The sequence below is a fragment of the Aedes albopictus genome, chromosome 1 (genome assembly GCF_035046485.1).
Source record: "Aedes albopictus strain Foshan chromosome 1, AalbF5, whole genome shotgun sequence".
NCBI lineage: Eukaryota > Metazoa > Arthropoda > Insecta > Diptera > Culicidae > Aedes > Aedes albopictus.
This window is the reverse complement of record NC_085136.1, coordinates 250,861,501-250,879,093: the sequence shown is the minus strand read 5'-3', so window position 1 is coordinate 250,879,093 and position 17,593 is coordinate 250,861,501. Positions and strand designations below refer to the sequence as shown.

Here is a 17,593-nt window from a genome sequence, read left to right as displayed (position 1 = left end):
GATTCCTCTCAGGATTCTGACGAGAATCCTCTCAGGATTCTGACGAGAGTCCTCTCAGGATTCTGACGAGAATCCTCTCAGGATTCTGACGAGAGTCCTCTCAGGATTCTGACGAGAATCCTCTCAGGATTCTGACGAGAATCCTCTCAGGATTCTGACGAGAATCCTCTCAGGATTCTGACGAGAATCCTCTCAGGATTCTGACGAGAATCCTCTCAAGATTCTGACGAGAATCCTCTCAGGATTCTGACGAGAATCCTCTCAGGATTCTGACGAGAATCCTCTCAGGATTCTGACGAGAATCCTCTCAGGATTCTGACGAGAATCCTCTCAGGATTCTGACGAGAATCCTCTCAGGATTCTGACGAGAATCCTCTCAGGATTCTGACGAGAATCCTCTCAGGATTCTGACGAGAATCCTCTCAGGATTCTGACGAGAATCCTCTCAGGATTCTGACGAGAATCCTCTCAGGATTCTGACGAGAATCCTCTCAGGATTCTGACTAGAATCCTCTCAGGATTCTGACGAGAATCCTCTCAGGATTCTGACGAGAATCCTCTCATGATTCTGACGAGAATCCTCTCAGGATTCTGATGAGAATCTTTTCAGGATTCTGATGAGAATCTTTTTAGGATTTTGATGAGAATCCTCTCAGGATTCTGAGGAAAATCATCTCAGCATTCTGAGAAGAATCCTCTAAGGATTCTGAGGAGAATCCTTTAAAGATCCTGAGGAGAATCCATTCAGGGTTTTGGGGAGTATCCTCTCAGGATTCTGCAGAGATTCCTCTCAGGATTCTGGGGAGAAACTTCTTAGGATTTTGAGGAGAATTCTTTCAGAATTCTGAGAAAAATCCCTTAAGGATTCTAAGAAGAATCCTCTCAGGATTCTGCGGAGAATCTTTTTAGGCTTCTGAGGAGAATCCTCTCGGGATTCTGTGGAAAATCCTTTCGGGATTCTGTGGAGAATCCTCTAAGGATTCTGAGGAGAATTCTCCCAGGATTCTGACGAGAATCCTCTCAGGATTCTGACGAGAATCCTCTCAGGATTCTTACGAGAATCCTCTCAGGATTCTGACGAGAATCCTCTCAGGATTCTGACGAGAATCCTCTCAGGATTCTGACGAGAATCCTCTCAGGATTCTGACAAGAATCCTCTCAGAATTCTGACAAGAATCCTCTCAGGATTCTGACGAGAATCCTCTCAGGATTCTGACGAGAATCCTCTCAGGATTCTGACGAGAATCCTCTCAGGATTCTGACGAGAATCCTCTCAGGATTCTGACGAGAATCCTCTCAGGATTCTGACGAGAATTCTCTCAGGATTCTGACGAGAATCCTCTCTGGATTCTGACGAGAATCCTCTCAGGATTCTGACGAGAATCCTCTCAGGATTCTGACGAGAATCCTCTCAGGATTCTGACGAGAATCCTCTCAGGATTCTGAAGAGAATCCTCTCAGGATTCTGACGAGAATCCTCTCAGGATTCTGACGAGAATCCTCTTAGGATTCTGACGAGAATCCTCTCAGGATTCTGACGAGAATCCTCTCAGGATTCTGACGAGAATCCTCTCAGGATTCTGACGAGAATCCTCTCAGGATTCTGACGAGAATCCTCTCAGGATTCTGACGAGAATCCTCTCAGGATTCTGACGAGAATCCTCTCAGGATTCTGATGAGAATCTTTTCAGGATTCTGATGAGAATCTTTTCAGGATTTTGATGAGAATCCTCTCAGGATTCTGAGGAAAATCCTCTCAGCATTCTGAGAAGAATCCTCTAACGATTCTGAGGAGAATCCTCTAAGGATTCTGAGGAGAATCCATTCAGGGTTTTGGGGAGTATCCTCTCAGGATTCTGCAGAGATTCGTCTCAGGATTCTGGGGAGAATCTTCTTAGGATTTTGAGGAGAATTCTTTCAGAATTCTGAGAAAAATCCCTTAAGGATTCTAAGAAGAATCTTCTCAGGATTCTGCGGAGAATCCTCTCGGGATTCTGTGGAGAATCCTTTCGGGATTCTGTGGAGAGTCCTCTCAGGATTCTGAGGAGAATCCTTTCAGGATTCTGAGGTGAATCCTCTCAGAATTCTGAGGTGAATCCTCTCAGGTTTTGAGAAAAAATCTGTGGATTCCAAGAAAAATCATCTCTGAATTCTGAAGAGAATTCTTTCAGGCTGCTAAGGAGAATTCTCTCGGAGGATTCTGAGGAGAATTCTTCGAGGATTCTGAGAAGAATTCTCCGAGCATTTTGGGGAGAATCCTCCGAGGATTCTGGAAAAATTCCTTTCAGGATTCTGAAAAGAATAATTTAAGGATTCTGGGAAAAATCCTTTCAGGATTCTGAGGAGAATCATTTGAAGGTTCTGGGGAGAATCATTTGAGGATTCTGGGGAGAATCCTCTCAGGTTCAGACATACTCTCTCAGGATTCTGAGGAGAATCCTTTTAGGATTCTGAGGAGAATCCTCCCAGGATTCTGAGGAGAATCCTCCCAGGATTCTGAGGAGAATCCTCCCAGGATTGTGAAGAGAATCCTCCCAGGATTCTGAGGAGAATCCTCCAAGGATTCTGAGGAGAATCCTCCCAGGATTCTGAGGAGAATTCTCTCAGGATTCTGAGGAGAATCCTCTCAGGATTCTGAAAAGAATTCTTACAGGATTATTAAAAGAATCCTCACCGGATTGAATGAATCCTCTAATGATTTTAAGGAGAATTCTCTCAGGATTCTGAGAAGAACCCTTACAGAATTTTGAGGGCAGTTCCTTTAGGTTTCTGAAGAGAATCCTCCCAGGATTCTGATGAGTATCCTCTCAAGATTCTGAGGAGAATCCTCTCAGGGTTCTGAGGAGAATCCTCTCAGGATTCTGAGGAGAATCCTCTCAGGATTCTGAGGAGAATCCTCTCAGGATTCTGAGGAGAATCCTCTCAGGATTCTGAGGAGAAGCCTCTCTGGATTCTGACAAAAATCCTCTCAGAATTCTGGCAAGAATCCTCCCAGGATTCTGAGGAGAATCCTCCCAGGATTGTGAAGAGAATCCTCCCAGGATTCTGAGGAGAATCCTCCCAGGATTCTGAGGAGAATCCTCCCAGGATTCTGACGAGAATCCTCTCAGGATTCTGACGAGAATCCTCTCAGGACGACGAGAATCCTCTCAGGATTCTGACGAGAATCCTCTCAGGATTCTGACGAGAATCCTCTCAGGATTCTGACGAGAATCCTCTCAGGGTTCTGAGCAGAATCCTCTCAGGATTCTGACGAAAATCCTCTCAGGATTCTGACGAGAATCCTCTCAGGATTCTGACGAGAATCCTCTCAGGATTCGGACGAGAATCCTCTCAGGATTCTGACGAGAATCCTCTCAGGATTCTGACGAGAATCCTCTCAGGATTCTGACGAGAATCCTCTCAGGATTCTGACGAGAATCCTCTCAGGATTCTGACGAGAATCCTCTCAGGATTCTGACGAGAATCCTCTCAGGATTCTGACGAGAATCCTCTCAGGATTCTGACGAGAATCCTCTCAGGATTCTGACGAGAATCCTCTCAGGATTCTGACGAGAATCCTCTCAGGATTCTGACGAGAATCCTCTCAGGATTCTGACGAGAATCCTCTCAGGATTCTGACGAGAATCCTCTCAGGATTCTGACGAGAATCCTCTCAGGATTCTGACGAGAATCCTCTCAGGATTCTGACGAGAATCCTCTCAGGATTCTGACGAGAATCCTCTCAGGATTCTGACGAGAATCCTCTCAGGATTCTGACGAGAATCCTCTCAGGATTCTGACGAGAATCCTCTCAGGATTCTGACGAGAATCCTCTCAGGATTCTGACGAGAATCCTCTCAGGATTCTGACGAGAATCCTCTCAGGATTCTGACGAGAATCCTCTCAGGATTCTGACGAGAATCCTCTCAGGATTCTGACGAGAATCCTCTCAGGATTCTGACGAGAATCCTCTCAGGATTCTGACGAGAATCCTCTCAGGATTCTGAGGAGAATCCTCTCAGGATTCTGAGGAGAATCCTCTCAGGATTCTGAGGAGATTCCTCTCAGGAGTCTGAGGAGAATCCTCTCAGGATTCTGAGGAGAATCCTCTCAGGAGAATTCTCTCAGGATTCTGAGGAGAATCCTCTTAGAATTCTGAGAAGATTTCTCTCAGTATTTGAGAAAACTTCTCTCAGGATTCTGAGAAAAATCCTTTCAAACTCTGAGAAAAATCCTTTCAAACTCTGAGAAAAATCCTTTCAAACTCTGAGAAAAACCCCCTCAGGATTCTGAGAAAAATTCTTGCAGGATGCTGAGGAGAAACCCTTCAGGATTTTGGGGTGAATCCTTTCAGGATTCTGCAGAATATTCTTCCATGATTAAAAAAAAGGCAATTCACACCGTCTTCAGCCAGAGGCTGCACAGACTGAGTACATTACTTACACTAGATAGACAATGGACAACACACAGAACACCCAGTGGCCCAGTGATGAATTTTTCGTGTTTACGAATGTTTCCACCGACTGGAGAGGAAATCGAACCCACACTCCGAGGCTTACGGTACGCCTAGACGACTGCCACCGCTAACCGCACGGCAATTAAGCCCATTTTGAGGATTCTGTGGAGAATCCTTTCGAGATTTTGAGGAGAATCCCCTCATGATTCTGAGAAGAATCCTTTCAGGATTCTCTCAGATCTTTTCTGGATTCTGAGGAGAATCCTCTCAGAATTCTGCAGAGTATTCTTTGAGATTTTGATTAGAATCCATTTAGGATTCTGAGCAGAATCCTCTAAGGATTCGGAGAAATATTCTCTCAGGACTCTGAGAGAAATCCTTTAAGGATTTTGAGAAGAATCCTTTCAGGATTCTGAGGAGAATTCTTTTAGGTTTCTGGGGAGAATCGTCTTTGCGTTCTGAGAAAAATCCACTCAGGATTTTGAGGAGAATCCTCTCAAGATTCTGAGGAGAATCCTCACAACATTCTGAGGAGAATCCTCAAAATATTTCCTCAGAAAAATTTTCGGCATTCTGAGAAAAATCCTGTGGATTCTGAGAAAAATCCTCTCAGGATTCTGATGAAAATCCTGTTTGATTCTTAGTAAAACAAATGTTTTATCTTTCTACTGATACATATATGGTGAGGATTGTATTCGGTGAGACAGAATATCAAGAAATGAATAATATTAAATGATTTATTGTATTGTGCACTAGTATGATGATACAATTCCATTATCCACTGCAGTAGAAGTTTTTCCTTAACCTTTATATAGTATAACTATTGTATGTATCATCCTCATTATAACTCATATAATATTGAAATTGTTTGTTAATATTGTGTGGCATATTAAATGCAGGTTTGTATATTCCTTATTATATTAAGATTACTGTAGAAATATAAATTAAACTGTATACTATATCATCCTCTTATAGTCTAAGTAATGTAATCCAGTAGATTTAGCTCCCTCACTAGCGAAATAACCACATCGAAATGCATCTAATTTACATGTTATGTAGTCTGGTAGCGATTTGTAATTACTCGTTTTGCACTTGTGTTCTTTTCTTTCTCTTTCCGTGTCGGTTCGGACAATGAAAAGGGGTTTCAATTCAGCTCCACAGAATCTAATTAACCTTTTATGTATATGTATATTCACATTCAATCACACACGTTTACTGCATTTTTGCCATCTTTAGATCTCTACTGCATAGTTTTTCCTCTTTTTACGATATTAAACAAAATACTTTATTCTACTCTTGCTCTCTCTTTCTCACTCTCTCTCTCTTTATTCCTGTCTGTGTCTGTCCCAGCAATAAAAAAAATCTATCAAAACTGCAGTCGCTTTCCTAACCTTGACTTCTCAGTCTCTCCACTCCACACACTCAACCACACCACAAATCTCGCTCTTTGTCTTTTGCCTCCTTCTGTTCATATTGTATAATAATCGCCCTTCTTCTTCCACCTGAAACCGACAAAAAAACAGCAAAGAAAAAAAAAATCGAAAACGCTTTGACCTCCAACCACCTGTACACCACTCACTCGCGTGGTTCTCCCGTTCTCTTCTTCCTCCCTTTTTCCCATAACGTACGTACGTACGTTCTATCGAGGCTTCTGTCTGTCTCTCTACTGCTGCTGCTGTTGCTGCTGCATTTCCTTCTCTGGTTCTACTGCTTCTGCTTCCTCTATGCCTCTTTCTGGAAACTTTAAATTTTATTACTCACACCCTCCTCACTCTTTACCCTTTCTGTCTGTCAGTCTGTCTCTCTGTCTGTCTGTCGCCTTAACTTCTTCTCCTGGTTTGGAACTGCTTCTTGACACTCACACCATCTCACGCCGGTTTCCTTCTAACTTTTTGGCTGTTTTCGCACCAGCTGAATTCTTCTCTCTCTGCTTCATATCCTATTCTTCTTCTTCTACTTCTTCTCCTGCTACTCGCGTCTTTCCTGCAGTTTCATCATCACCGTGGTCGTCGTCATTGTCGCAACACCACCAGCATCAGCCTCTCCTCGGTGTCTCCGGCGCCTCTGCCTCCACGCGGTGTCTGCGTGTGTTGATCCACCGTTTCTCTTCTCTTCTCTCCTCTTTCCAGCAGCAGCGCGCACGCGGGTCCAGCCCAGAGCACAGTGTCGCGCCGTCAGTTTTGCGTAGTGTGCCTTCGGAATCACACACCCCGAAAATAATCCACAATCCAGTCGCGTTCATCTAAAACCAAGTTTTTTTCTGTGTTCTGTTGTTGTCCTAGCGTATCGATCCAGTGTTGTCGCGTCGATTGTGTGGGCGGTTTGCAGAATATTTGTGAAACTGTGCAATCTGTTTTCTGTCTGTGTTCCTTGTGTCTCTCTTATCCTCGTAACCCTTTATTGTGTGGAGGAGTTTGTCCCTTCCTTTCTCCAGGAAATTGTTGAAAACAAAAGTGGAACCCGTGCTAACAGTCTCGATCGACGACGTCTCAGAGCGAGCGAAAGAGAGAGAAAGAAAGAGAGAGTATTGCAGTTAAAGCGTTAAAACAATCATTGAAAGGAAAAGTGTCTTCCCCCTTTTTCGGTGTAACCCCGTCTGTCTGTATTGCAGCGGTAACAATCCCATCGGTGATCTTTGTTAGTTAAATTTGCCACAGAAGAATTTATTTTGCGTGAAAAAGAGAGAAAATCTAGTAGTGTTACAAACGTAAACAGAAGAAAAGTATTGCGTTCCACAATCAAAGAAGCGTTATATCAATCAATCAATCAAAATCTAATCAAAAATCTTATTGAAAATAAGCCTGAAGTTCTAAAGTGTGTGTGATACTGTCAAGTTCAAAACCGTAACTCGAATAAAAAAGTGATCTACAATCAGCAGTCCTTCGGAAGGAAAGCGAAAGAAAACCAAGTGCAATCAGTTCTGCAGATCCAGACGTACACAACAAAACGTAAGCAGCGTAGCCGAGATTCAGTTTCTCATCTATAACATTCTGCACCTATCGAATTTCGTTCCTGGAAGCGACAGCACATATATGTGCAATTTTTCTTAAACTTGGGTAAGCAAAACTCATCTCCTTTTTTTGTTCTCTACTATATGAACGATCGCGCACACAAAACGATCGATTCCGTAGTTGAGCGGTGAAAATTCGAGCGGAAAGTTGGATTTTCACCGAATATCACAGAGATGGGTTGCTTACTTTGAGATTTGTTACTACCGATAAATTTATATGAATTCGAATATGTACCACGTTTATTACGAAAATTTATATGTACAACTAATAACCTAGAAAACTTCAGGAACTTCTCTATTAAGTATGAACATCCTTCTCAAAGAATTCTAGTGAATTGTCTTCGAACCGCTGAAAAATACTCTCCGAAAACTTGGAAAAACTGTTCCACGAAATTTTAATAAGCACCTCCAATATACTTCGGAAGACTTCATCCGAAGACATGGAAAAACGAGTCTCGAAAGTTTGCGAAGGATTCTCCTGGAAGCTTGCTAGAGTTTCTTCTGTAATCTAGTGGAAGGATTATGTGGAGAAATCTGTGGAGGTTTCTGTCATAAATCTTCTCAGGATTTTGATGAGAATCTTCTCAAAATTCAAACAAAAATCCTCTCAGGATTCTGACGAGACTTATTTAAGATTCTGAGAAGATTCCTCTCGGGATTCCTGGTAGGATTCTTCTCAGAATCCTGGAAAGATTCCCCTCGTAATTCTAGAAGTATTCTCCTAAAAACCTGGAGAGATTCCCGTCAGGATCCTGGGAAGATTGTCCTCAGAATCTTTGGAAGGAACTTACTTCTCATACTCCTGAGAGGATTCTCGCTAGAAAAATCCCGAGAGAATTCTCCTAAGAATCCTGGGAAGATTCTCGTCAGAATCCTGGGAGAAATCTTGACAGAGTTCTGAGAGAATTTTCGTAACAAATCTTGAGAGGATTCTTATCAAAACTCTAAGAGGATTCTCCTCAGAATCTTGAGAGAATTCTCGTCAGCTTCCTGAGAAGATTCTCGTCAGAATCATTATAGAATTTTCGTCAGAATCCTGAGAGAACACTCCACAGAATTATAAGAGAAATCTCGACAGAATCCTGAAAAAATTCTCGTCGGAATCCTGAGATTATTCTCCTCTCAATCCTGCGAAGGTGCTTGTCAGAATCATGAGAAAATCTTGTTCAAATCATGGGAGGATTCTCGTCAGAATGTTAAGATGATTCTCGTCAGAAATCTGAGAGGATTCTCACCAAAATCCCGAAAGAATTCTCGTAAGAATTCCGAGAGAATTTTCCTTAAAATCCTTAGAGGATTCTCGTCCAAGTCCAGAAAGGATTCTCGCCCGAGTCCTGACAGGATTCTCGTCAGAATTCTGAAAGAAGAGTTTCGTCAGAATCCTGAGAGAATTCTTTTCATAATCCTTAGAGGATTCTCGTCAAAATCTTGCGAGGATTCTAGTCCAGGATCCTGAGAGGTTTGTCGTCAGAATCCTGAGAAGATTCTCGACAGAGTCCTGAGTGGATTCTCGTCAAAATCTAGCGAGGATTCTCGTCAGAATCCTAAACGGATTCTGTTCAAATCCTCACAGGATTTCTCCACAGAATCCTGAGAAGGTTCTCGACAGAATCCTGAGAGGATTCTTATCAAAATCCTGAGAGTATTCTCGTCATAATCCTGAGAATATTCTCGTAATGAGTGTATTCTCGTCAGAATCCTTTCAGTATTCTCGTCAGAATCCTGAGAGGATTCTCGTCAAAATCCTGAGAGGATTCTCCTCAGAATCCAGAGAGGATTCTCGTCAAAATCCTGCGGGGATTCTTGTCAGGATCCTGAGAGGATTCTCGTCAGAATCCTGAGAGGATTCTCGTCAGAATCCTGAGAGGATTCTCGTCAAAATCCTGAGAGGATTCTCCTTTAAATCCTGAGAGGATTCTTCTCAGAATCCTGGGAGGATTCTCGTCAGAATACTGAGAAGATTGACCTCAGAATCCTTAGAGGACTCTCGTTAGAATCCTGAGAGGATTTTCGTTAGAATCCTAAGAGGATTCTCGTTAGAATCCTGAGAGGATTCTCGTTAGAATCCTGAGGGGACTCTCGTTAGAATCCTGAGAGGATTCTCATTAGAATCCTGAGAGAATTCTCGTTAGAGTCCTGAGAGGATTCTCCTCAGAATCCTGGGAGGATTCTCCTCAGAATACTGAGAGGATTGACCTCAGAATCCTTAGAGGACTCTCGTTAGAATCCTGGGAGAATTCTCGTTAAAATCCTGAGAGGATTCTCGTTAGAATCCTGAGAGGACTCTCGTTAGAATCCTGAGAGGATTCTCGTTAGAATCCTGAGAGGATTCTCGTTAGAATCCTGAGAGGGTCTCATTAGAATCCTGAGAGGATTCTCCTTTCAATCCTGAGAGGATTCTCCTCAGAATCCTGGGAGGATTCCCGTCAGAATACTGAGAAGATTGACCTCAGATTCCTTAGAGGACTCTCGTTAGAATCCTGAGAGGATTATGGTTAGAATCCTGAAAGGATTCTCATTAGAATCCTGAGAGAATTCTCGTTAGAATCCTGAGAGGATTCTCCTCAGAATCCTGAGAGGATTCTCCTCAGAATACTGAGAGGATTGACCTCAGAATCCTGAGAGGATTCTTGTTAGAATCCTGGGAGGATTCTCGTTAGAATCCTAAGAGGATTCTCGTTAGAATCCTGAGAGGATTCTCGTTAGAATCCTAAGAGGATTCTCGTTAGAATCCTGAGAGGATTCTCGTTACAATCCTGAAAGGATTCTCGTTAGAATCCTGAAAGGATTCTTATTAGAATCCTGAGAGGATTCTCGTTAGAATCCTGAGAGGATTCTCTTTCAAATCCTGAGAGAATTCTCGACAGAGTCCTGAGAGGATCCTCCTTAGAATCCTGCAAGGATTCTCTTTAAACTCCTTAGTGAATTTTCGTCTGAATGCTGAGAGGAATCTGATCAGAATCCTGAGAGGATTTTGTTCAGAATCCTGAGAGGATTCTCCTCTGAATCCCGAGAAGGTTCTCGTCCGAATCCTGAGAGGATCCTCCTCAGAATCCTGAGTGAATGCTCGTCAGAATCCTGAGAGGATTCTCGTCAGAATCCTGAGAGGATTGTCGTCAGAATCCTGAGAAGATTCTCGTCAGAATCCTGAGAGGATTCTCGTCAGAATCCTGAGAAGATTCTCGTCAGAATTCTGAGAGGATTATCGTCAGAATCATGAGAGGATTCTCGTCAGATTCCTGAGTGGATTCTCGTCAGAATCCTGAGAGGATTCTCGTCAGATTCCTGAGAGGATTCTCGTCAGAATCCTGAGAGGATTCTCGTCAGAATCCTAAGAGGATTCTCGTCAGAATCCTGAGAAGATTCTCGTCAGAATCCTGAGAGGATTCTCGTCAGAATCCTGAGAAGATTCTCGTCAGAATCCTGAGAGGATTCTCGTCAGAATCCTGAGAGGATTCTCGTCAGAATCCTGAGAAGATTCTCGTCAGAATCCTGAGAGGATTATCGTCAGAATCCTGAGAGGATTCTCGTCAGATTCCTGAGAGGATTCTCGTCAGAATCCTGAGAGGATTTTCGTCAGAATCCTGAGAGGATTCTCGTCAGAATCCTGAGAGGATTTTCCTCAAAATCCTGACAGGATTCTCCTCAGAATCCTGAGAGGATTTACCTCAGAATCCTGAGTGGATTTCCCTCAGAATCCTGAGTAGATTCTCCTTAGAATCCTGAGAGGATTCTCCTCAGAATCTTGAGATAATTCCCCTCAGAATCCTGAGAGGATTCTCCTCAGAATCCTGAGAAGATTCTCCTGAGAATCCTGAATGGATTCTCCTGAGAATCCTGAGTGGATTCTCTTCAGAATCCTGAGAGGATTCTCTTAAAAATCCTGAGAGGATTCTCGACAGAGTACTGAGAGGATCCTCGTTAGAATCCTGCGAGGATTTTCGTTAGAATCCTAAGCTTATTTACTTCAGAATCCTGAAAGAATTCTCGTCAGAATCCTGAGAGGAATCTATTCAGAATCTTGAGAGGCTTCTATAAAAAAAATCCTGAGAGAATTCTAGACAGAGTCCTGAGAGAATCCTCGTTAGAGTCCTGCGAGGATTCTCGTTAGACTCCTTAGTGAATTTTCGTTAGAATCCTAAGAGGAATCTGTTCAGAATTCTGAAAAGATTTTGTTCAAACTCCTGGGAGGATTCTCCTCTAAACCTCGAGAAGGTTCTCGTCAGAATCCTGACAAGATTCTCCTCAGAATCCTGAAAGGATTCTCCATAGAATCCTGAGAGGATTCTCCGCAGAATCCTGAGATGATTCACCTCAGAATCCTGATAGGATTCTCCTCAGAATCCTGACAGGATTAACCTCAGAATCCTGACTGGATTCTCCTGAGAATCCTGCGTAGATTCTCCTCAGAATCCTGAGAGGATTCTCCTCAGAATCTTGAGATAATTCCCCTCAGAATCCTGAAAGGATTCTCCTCAGTATTCTGAGAAGATTCTCCTGAGAATCCTGGAAGGATTCTCCTCAGAATCCTGGAAGGATTCTCCTCAGAATCCTGGAAGGATTCTCCTCAGAATCCTGGAAGGATTCTCCTCAGAATCCTGGAAGGATTCTCCTCAGAATCCTGGAAGGATTCTCCTCAGAATCCTGGAAGGATTCTCCTCAGAATCCTGGAAGGATTCTCCTCAGAATCCTGGAAGGATTCTCCTCAGAATCCTGGAAGGATTCTCCTCAGAATCCTGGAAGGATTCTCCTCAGAATCCTGGAAGGATTCTCCTCAGAATCCTGGAAGGATTCTCCTCAGAATCCTGGAAGGATTCTCCTCAGAATCCTGGAAGGATTCTCCTCAGAATCCTGGAAGGATTCTCCTCAGAATCCTGGAAGGATTCTCCTCAGAATCCTGGAAGGATTCTCCTCAGAATCCTGGAAGGATTCTCCTCAGAATCCTGGAAGGATTCTCCTCAGAATCCTGGAAGGATTCTCCTCAGAATCCTGGAAGGATTCTCCTCAGAATCCTGGAAGGATTCTCCTCAGAATCCTGGAAGGATTCTCCTCAGAATCCTGGAAGGATTCTCCTCAGAATCCTGGAAGGATTCTCCTCAGAATCCTGGAAGGATTCTCCTCAGAATCCTGGAAGGATTCTCCTCAGAATCCTGGAAGGATTCTCCTCAGAATCCTGGAAGGATTCTCCTCAGAATCCTGGAAGGATTCCCCTCAGAATCCTGGAAGGATTCTCCTCAGGATCCTGGAAGGATTCTCCTCAGAATCCTGGAAGGATTCTCCTCAGAATCCTGGAAGGATTCTCCTCAGAATCCTGGAAGGATTCTCCTCAGAATCCTGGAAGGATTCTCCTCAGAATCCTGGAAGGATTCTCCTCAGAATCCTGGAAGGATTCTCCTCAGAATCCTGGAAGGATTCTCCTCAGAATCCTGGAAGGATTCTCCTCAGAATCCTGGAAGGATTCTCCTCAGAATCCTGGAAGGATTCTCCTCAGAATCCTGGAAGGATTCTCCTCAGAATCCTGGAAGGATTCTCCTCAGAATCCTGGAAGGATTCTCCTCAGAATCCTGGAAGGATTCTCCTCAGAATCCTGGAAGGATTCTCCTCAGAATCCTGGAAGGATTCTCCTCAGAATCCTGGAAGGATTCTCCTCAGAATCCTGGAAGGATTCTCCTCAGAATCCTGGAAGGATTCTCCTCAGAATCCTGGAAGGATTCTCCTCAGAATCCTGGAAGGATTCTCCTCAGAATCCTGGAAGGATTCTCCTCAGAATCCTGGAAGGATTCTCCTCAGAATCCTGGAAGGATTCTCCTCAGAATCCTGGAAGGATTCTCCTCAGAATCCTGGAAGGATTCTCCTCAGAATCCTGGAAGGATTCTCCTCAGAATCCTGGAAGGATTCTCCTCAGAATCCTGGAAGGATTCTCCTCAGAATCCTGGAAGGATTCTCCTCAGAATCCTGGAAGGATTCTCCTCAGAATCCTGGAAGTATTCTCCTCAGAATCCTGGAAGGATTCTCCTCAGAATCCTGGAAGGATTCTCCTCAGAATCCTGGAAGGATTCTCCTCAGAATCCTGGAAGGATTCTCCTCAGAATCCTGGAAGGATTCTCCTCAGAATCCTGGAAGGATTCTCCTCAGAACCCTAGAAGGATTCTCCTCAGAATCCTGGAAGGATTCTCCTCAGAATCCTGGAAGGATTCTCCTCAGAATCCTGGAAGGATTCTCCTCAGAATCCTGGAAGGATTCTCCTCAGAATCCTGGAAGGATTCTCCTCAGAATCCTGGAAGGATTCTCCTCAGAATCCTGGAAGGATTCTCCTCAGAATCCTGGAAGGATTCTCCTCAGAATCCTGGAAGGATTCTCCTCAGAATCCTGGAAGGATTCTCCTCAGAATCCTGGAAGGATTCTCCTCAGAATCCTGGAAGGATTCTCCTCAGAATCCTGGAAGGATTCTCCTCAGAATCCTGGAAGGATTCTCCTCAGAATCCTGGAAGGATTCTCCTCAGAATCCTGGAAGGATTCTCCTCAGGATCCTGGAAGGATTCTCCTCAGGATCCTGGAAGGATTCTCCTCAGGATCCTGGAAGGATTCTCCTCAGGATCCTGGAAGGATTCTCCTCAGAATCCTGGAAGGATTCTCCTCAGAATCCTGGAAGGATTCTCCTCAGAATCCTGGAAGGATTCTCCTCAGAATCCTGGAAGGATTCTCCTCAGAATCCTGGAAGGATTCTCCTCAGAATCCTGGAAGGATTCTCCTCAGAATCCTGGAAGGATTCTCCTCAGAATCCTGGAAGGATTCTCCTCAGAATCCTGGAAGGATTCTCCTCAGAATCCTGGATGGATTCTCCTCAGAATCCTGGAAGGATTCTCCTCAGAATCCTGGAAGGATTCTCCTCAGAATCCTGGAAGGATTCTCCTCAGAATCCTGGAAGGATTCTCTACAGAATCCTGAGAGGATTCTCCTCAGAATTCTGGAAGGATTCTCCTCAGAATCCTGAGTGAATTCTCCGCAGAATCCTGAGAGAATTCTCCGCAGAATCCTGAGAGGATTCTCCTCAGAATCCTGAGAGGGTTCTCCTCAGATTCCTGAGCGGATTCTCCTCAGAATCCTGAGAGGGTTCTCCTCAGAATCCTGAGAGGATTCTCCTCAGAATCCTGAGAGGATTCTCCTCAGAATCCTGAGAGGATTCTCCTCAGAATCCTGAGAGGGTTCTCCTCAGAATCCTGAGAGGATTCTCCTCAGAACCCTGTGAAGATTCTCCTTAGAATCCTAAGAGGATTCTCCTCAGAATCCTGAGAGGATTCTCCTCAGAATCCTGAGAGGATTCTCCTCAGAATCCTGAGAGGATTTCTCCTCAGAATCCTGAGAGGATTCTCCTCAGAATCCTGAGAGGATTCTCCTCAGAATCCTGAGAGGATTCTCCTTAGAATCCTGAGAGGATTCTCCTCAGAATCCTGAGAGAATTCTCCTCAGAATCCTGAGAGAATTCTCCTCAGAATCCTGAGAGGATTCTCCTTAGAATCCTGAGAGGGTTCTCCTCAGAATCCTGCGAGTCCTTACAGGATTTTCTTAGAATCCTGACAGGATTCTCCTCAGAATCCTGAGAGGATTCTGCTCTGTATCCTGAAAGGTTTTTACTCAGAATCCTGAAAGGATTCTCCTCAGAATCCTGGACGGATTCTCCTCAGAATCCTGGACGGATTCTCCTCAGAATCCTGGACGGATTCTCCTCAGATTCCTGAAATAATCTTAGAATCCTGGAAACATTCTCCTCAGAATCCTGAAAGGATTCTCCTCAGAATCTGGAGAGGATTCTCCTCAGAATCCTGAGAGGATTCTTCACAGAATTCTTCTCCTCTCAGAATCCTGTGAGGATCTTCCACAGAATCTTGACAGCATTCTTCTTAAAATCCTGAGAGGATTCTCCTCAGAATTCTGAGATGATTCTCTTCAGAATTCTGAGAGGATTCTCCTGAGAATCCTGAGAGGACTCTTCTCGAAACCCTGAGAGGATATTCCTCAGAATCCTGAGAGAATTCTCCTCAGAATCCTGAGGGGATTATCCTCAGAATCCTGAGAGGATTCTGCTCAGTATCCTGAAAGGTTTTTACTTTGTTTCCTGAGAGGATTCTCTTCAGAATCCTGTACGGATTCTCCTCAGAATCCTGAAAAAAAATCTTAGAATCCTGGAAACATTCTCCTCAGAATCCTGAGAGAATTCTCCTCAGAATCCCGAGAGTCCTTACAGGATTTTTTTAGAATCCTAACAGGATACTCTTCAGAATCCTGAGAGGATTCTGCTCAGTATCCTGAAAGGTTTTTACTCAGAATCCTGAAAGGGTTCTCCTCAGAATCCTGGACGGATTCTCCTCAGATTCCTGAAAAAAATCTTAGAATCCTGGAAACATTCTCCTCAGAATTCTGAAAGGATTCTCCTCAGAGTCCTTAGAGCATTCTCCTCAGAATCCTGAGATCATTCTCCTCAGAATCCTGAGAGAATTCTCCTCATAATCCTGAGAAGATTTTCCTCAGAATTCTGAGAGGATTTTCCTCAGAATCCTGTGGGGATTCATCTCAGAATCCAGAGAGGGTTCCCCTTAAAATCCTGAGTGGATTCTCCAAACTTCCCAAGAGGATTTTCATTAGAATCCTGAGAGGGTTTTTCTCAGAATCCTGAGTGGATTCTCCAAACTTCTGTAATGAGCTTCTTCATGCTTCTGTGTGAAATTTACTGGAAAAACAAAATGAAAGTTTAAGGCTCACGTTTAACCTTTCCAAAAGACATTTCTAATTGATAGAAAAATAGATTAATAGAAAAATAGATTCCATTGCAACAACAATAACACCCTAGAACGTAGCTTAGGTTCTAAAACCCAACCATCTTACACAATTCCAAGATGCCTTTCAGTTTCGATGGTTTGCTTCACCGCCGGAATTGACTTCCCCAGTTGTAGGAAGCGAATTCCAAAGGTTCCAACTAGTACACCTCACATCAGCCACCAACCACGTCGCCGTCGGCGTCGGTGGCGACCATCGACGATGAGGCCGACGCGTTCAACTGGAACTGGCTTGATTATGTTTGTCTATTTGCGTTGTTGGTAAAGTGGGGTTACGAACTGCGAACTCAACTCAGGTCGAATTGTTGGAATAGTTATTACCGAGAATAACTAAATGCGGTACCCTGGTTGCTATAAAGCCACCACCGACCGCACCGACGACGACGGTGTAGCATATCATCATATCGATATCGATGATGGGAGAGAGAATAGAACCGAAACGCACCGAGAGCCTACATATTCTGTAAAGTATGTATGGGTATGTCTGTATGTGTGCTTCGTATGGGAAATAATTAACTGCGGTAGAACGTTCTTGGTCGGGATTGACGAGATGATGAGGGAGGAACAGGAAAAACAACAGCTAGAAGACGTGGTTTTGATGCTTGCATTCGGACCCGGCAGGGAATCTGAAGTTGGCATTCTTATTGGAAACGAAACATATCGTTGCTCGGGATTCTCGGGAGTTCAAACGCCGCACCGATAGTATGTATAGAAATTGCAAATGCCCGTAGCACAGAACTGTTGCGTGCCATGATATTGAACGCTATTCTTGCTTCAACGTTCTGGACTTTTACAATTACAATTGGAAGGAAAGTCGAATAATTAGAATACTATTACAAATCTCTGCTTTATGTTTTTTTTAAACAGTTACGTTCTATTATTTCCGGTAATTCCTGTAGGAATACATCCGACAATATTTTCAGGAATTCTATAAGCAATTGGTTCTGGAATTCCTTCGACATAAAAATTATAGTGTATAAAAACTATTGCGACAATTTTTTTGGGAATTGTTGCCCAATTCTTTTAGGATTTTCTAATGCAACTTCTTAAGAATTTCCCGGCATTTTTTTTATTAAAAGCTTCTCCGGAAATTTTAAAGGACATTTCGTAGAAAATTTGTTCAAAAATTTCTATGGTAAATTGTTTGGAAACTTAAGAGACAAAACGCAATACCGCTATGCTACTAGTCCAATAGTGACACTCGCTTTGAATGATAACATGTCATTTGAACAAAACTAAAAACAACATGACAACAAAATAACACGGAATAAAACAATTTCAGGAATTCCTCAGGTCAACAGCATCGGGATT

General features: G+C 43.4%; 1 protein-coding gene across 4 annotated transcripts in view; it reads left to right on the top strand.

Moving 5' to 3' along the window:
• LOC109400406 (polypyrimidine tract-binding protein 2) overlaps positions 1–17,593 on the top strand; it is a 1,522,650-nt gene that overhangs the window by 735,452 nt on the left and 769,605 nt on the right. For 3 of the 4 annotated variants that reach the window (XM_062846598.1, XM_062846603.1, XM_062846594.1), the window contains one exon: positions 6,571–7,494. The gene's annotated coding sequence lies outside the window, so the exon portion shown is untranslated. Of the gene's footprint in view, positions 1–6,567; positions 7,495–17,593 lie in introns of all 4 variants that reach the window. The other variant, XM_062846595.1, reaches the window with a different exon arrangement.